This window comes from Dipodomys spectabilis, unplaced genomic scaffold (assembly GCF_019054845.1).
Source record: "Dipodomys spectabilis isolate Male_0828 unplaced genomic scaffold, ASM1905484v1 ptg000024l, whole genome shotgun sequence".
Classification (NCBI taxonomy): domain Eukaryota; kingdom Metazoa; phylum Chordata; class Mammalia; order Rodentia; family Heteromyidae; genus Dipodomys; species Dipodomys spectabilis.
Window position 1 is genome coordinate 1178357 of NW_024870701.1, and position 4221 is coordinate 1182577.

Consider the following 4221-nt stretch of genomic DNA (forward strand, 5'->3'; position numbering starts at 1 on the left):
GAAATAATAAGAAATAATCAGAGGCAAAGAGATGGCAGGATATTGGAAATTCTAAATGGTTTTCATAAAGTTTTACTGCCTGTGGTACCAAGTGTTGTAGACCAGTTGCAGACAGGAAAAACAAAAGAAACGAGTGAAAGGCAAACAGAGGGAAGTACTGATTAAAAATGGATGGGTTTGACAAAAGATAGATTCTTTCTACAATGGACTTACCTTTGTAGAGGAGATAATTAGCTTTCTCCACTTTGTTATAAGCCTACAGATCTGAGTATATGCTCAGCTTTTGTCTGACAGATACTTCAGCTCTTTAGCCCTGAATTGGAGCCTCTGTATGTATTGGCAGAACTTTCTTCTTTCTACTTTCAATAATAATCCTGATAAACCAGTTCTGAATCACTTAATTAGAATTGATTTTTATATATTATTTTATTATCTTGAAATAGTTATACAAGGGGGTTTTAATTCAGCATGTCAATTTATATGTACAGTGCATTTTGATTAGTATCACCCTTTCCATCATTATTTAGCCCATACAGCCCAACCTCATCCATAATCTCGTTCCCTACTTCCATTTTCATGTATGTGCATTGAGTATTATGGCTGTATTTGTCCATCATTTCTCCTCTGTCTGCCTCATCTCCTTAATCTTTTCTTTTTATTTGTTAAGAAAATTTTTGTGGTTTTATTGTATCATGAGGCATTTGAAACATCTGAACAAATCAGTATCTGGACGGTGAGGCAGCTGCTTTCTCCACTTCTTTGGGTTACTAGAGCATCTTGTCAGTAGATTAAAAAAAAAGACAACCTTTTGCATTACTTAAGTCTTTCCAAGGCATGCACGGGTACAACACAAACTTCTCCTGTCAGATGCAAGGAATCAAACATCCAAACATTATAAACATCATGCACGACACCTTTGTGGGGGGAGTGGGTAGAGCACTGCACCTAACCTCCGCCCTGCTTGTTTGTGTATGATATGTGCAGCATCTGGAGGAGTGTGGTAGTATCAGAAAAGGAGGGAGGAGGAAACAGCATGCATAAGTGGTCAGGAGGAGGTCAGCCAAAGTTGTGTAGGGCAAGCCTGCACATGTCATTGGTGCAAACCCAAGCATCGTCGATGTTCTTTAATAGAAACATCTGGTGGAACCCCATGATGGGGTCTTCATCAGCCTTGAGCTGTCCCACAACCATACTGATGATACAGCTATCTGGCGTGGGCTGATGAGCCTGTGCCATGATACTGTGCTGGATTTTCTGGAATGGAAGGCTAGACGACTTCTCCACAATGGCAGCTTTTCCCTGGATCTGCTGTCCCTCCCATGTAAGGCATGATGCATCAATATAAATTGTGCCTAGTTGGGTTCTGTCATTATCAACTCACTGGTAGTAATGTTGAATGAAGCTGGATCCAATCTGCTCCCAAATTGGCTTGTCTCCCATCCTGGAGCGTCACCCAGCCTCGCTGAGACCCGAGGGGCTGGCACGATGGCGGCAGCGGCGGCGGCCACCCCCATGTCATTAACCTTTAACCCCCTCTGAGATAGCATGTTTTATTTTCCTAGTATGCATCTTGTTATACTCTCTGTTAAATATAGAATTACTTGCAATGAGTTGTCAGTATCCAAGAAATTAAAGTATAGATAGAGGTCATACTAGTAAGGCTACAGAGTTAGAGTTCTTGACAAAAGGCTAGCTGACCTAATCATAACAAATCTGAGTTGGAAGTTACCTTCATTATTATTTAATCCAACATCTTTACATTTGGAATAAATTGACATATTGTCTCGGGATAGGATTTTCAACTTTAAACACAATTTGTGTAACATTAACCTCTACATGCCAAGTGGAAACATTTACTAATTAATAGCCACATATTCCATTAAGATAACTATAAAAAGTGAACATTACTGAGTGCCAAGCACTTTACTTATATTAGCACATTTAGTATATGCTTACCTCTTAATTATGTATGATTATCAAGAAAATGACATATTTATCATTTTTTCATTTTACTGATGGGGGAAAAGAGGCACAAGAAGTAATTTGCCTATGAATGAAGATATGGCAGGGCTCTGGATTTGAAATTTCTAGAACTGGTAACACTGAACCGTAGTGCTGTTTTGACTCAGGATTGTAGAAAAGATAAAGAAAAGCATGAATATCTGATGGAAGTTCCTGAATTAGTAGAATAAGCAATCAAGAATGCTATGTTGATGGCAGTTTAGAAATGTGAGAGTTATACTATATTATATTATATGAAGTGAAGTAAGCCAGACACAAAGAAACATAGGTCCCATGGTTTCCCTTGTTTGCAATAGCTAGTCTACATCTAGGATATTCTTATCAAACAAGCAGAAAAGGTGAAAAGCTATGTATATATGACCACATATAATGATGCTAAGCGAAATGAGCCCCAAGATAGGGACACAAGAAGTTTTTTTGGTTGTTTTGTTTTTAATGCACTATGTGATTTTTTTTGTTTCTTTTGTATGTTCTTCTCCCATAGTATAACCCCTGTTGTCACTGTGTTTTATTCTGGTGCCCTGCATCTTGTATATACATTTTCCTAATTTGAGGAGGGGAAGGGACATAAAATGCTGAAATAAGGATACAGGTTGCCTCATTGTAACAATGAGATGTACAAGACACTGGGTTGAAAATGAACTTTACAATTTGGGGGGGGAGAAGTTGGGGAGATGGAGAGGGAAGGGATAGTGGGGGAAAACAAATGAGGGGGTAACAATGCTTGATAGAAGATGCACCCATTACCTTACTCATGTAACTGTAACCCCTCCCTACATTATCTTTACAATAAAAAATTTAAAAAGTTGGAGTTGCTTGACAAGAAAGGTACTCATTACCTTACTCATGTAACTGTAACCTCTCTGTACAGCATCTTTACAAGGAAATAGAATTTAAAAAATGTTGAAGTGTCAAATTTAAGTACTGACAAATAAGGTTGGATTCTCTCTCTCTCTCTTTCTCTCTCTCTCTCTCACCTACCTATTTATTTTTCTATAATTGTGTCTGTCTTTGTTCTAGTCCCCAGACCTGGACCTTTTAAAAACTTTGGAACTTCCTAGGTAATGAAAGCATCTATTTTTCCTGGGTCCATGGAATCACATCTGATTTTACCTTAGTGAGGTAACGCTTGGTGGGATCTGAGATTGCTTCAGGATGGGGGCTGATCATCAAAAATGCCAGCCATGCCTCAGAGGGTTGAGATTTTGAGCCAGTCTGACCTTTGAAAAGGGTCTAGAGCTTGAGTTATAATCCTGTGGTCAATTATTTAATCAATCAACATTATGTAACAAAACAAAAAGAACAAAGAACAAAAAACCCAAAGCAAAAAGGCTCTCCGAAGAGTGAAGCTCAGGATTGCTTTGTAGCTGGTGAAATTGGTGTAGTTGATGTAGTTGTGATGTGATATGATGTGTGTGTGTGTGTGTGTGTGTGTGTGTGTGTGTGTGTGTGTGTGTGTGTGTGTGATGCCCTGATTCCAGGAATACCGACAAAAATTCTGTGTTGAAGACCCTCTGGAACCTTGCTTTGTACATCTTTTCATTTGATTGTTCCTGTTATATCATTTATAGTAATTAATGTAATGCTGTCCTGAGTTCTAATTTTAGTGAATTATCATACATTAGTGGAATGGTGAATGCCTTCACCAGTTGGTGTGAATTGGTGAGTATTGTCATGATCCACACCCTTTAGCTCATGGGGTCTGCAGTAACTCCAGGTCGGTAGTGCCAGAACTGAGTCACAGCACATCAGCTGGAGTTGAGGCACAATAAGCATGAACAAAGACAAACATGAATCATTACTCTCTCACCTTTGGTAACAAAGTTAGGATTTTGTACCAATAAAATATATTAGGTAAGGATGCAGAAGATTTTGGCCTTGGTTTCTTCCAGCAGCAGGCTGTGTGTGTGTGTGTGTGTGTGTGTGTGTGTGTGTTCGGAGTATTCCCATAAGGCTAAAAGAATACTTTGAACTATGGAAGTGATTATAAAGTGATTGGATTGAAAACAAAATTCCCAAGAGAACAGTAACTGGTGGAGTTCTCTTGACTTAGAATCTGAATCTTTCTTTTCAGAATGAAATGAACGTGTAGGAAGGAGCAATGGTATTACCATGTTAAGACTGCCTGTTTTATTGTGGAAGGCACTGAAGCCCAGAGGTAGAGACTGGATGCTATTTGAGTAGAATGGGGTGGGACTG

General features: G+C 38.9%; 1 pseudogene; it reads right to left on the reverse strand.

Annotated features, from left to right (window-relative positions):
- Positions 1-1056: 1056 nt before the first annotated feature.
- Positions 1057-1504, reverse strand: LOC122104389 (annotated as a pseudogene).
- Between the last annotated feature and the right edge of the window lie 2717 nt (positions 1505-4221).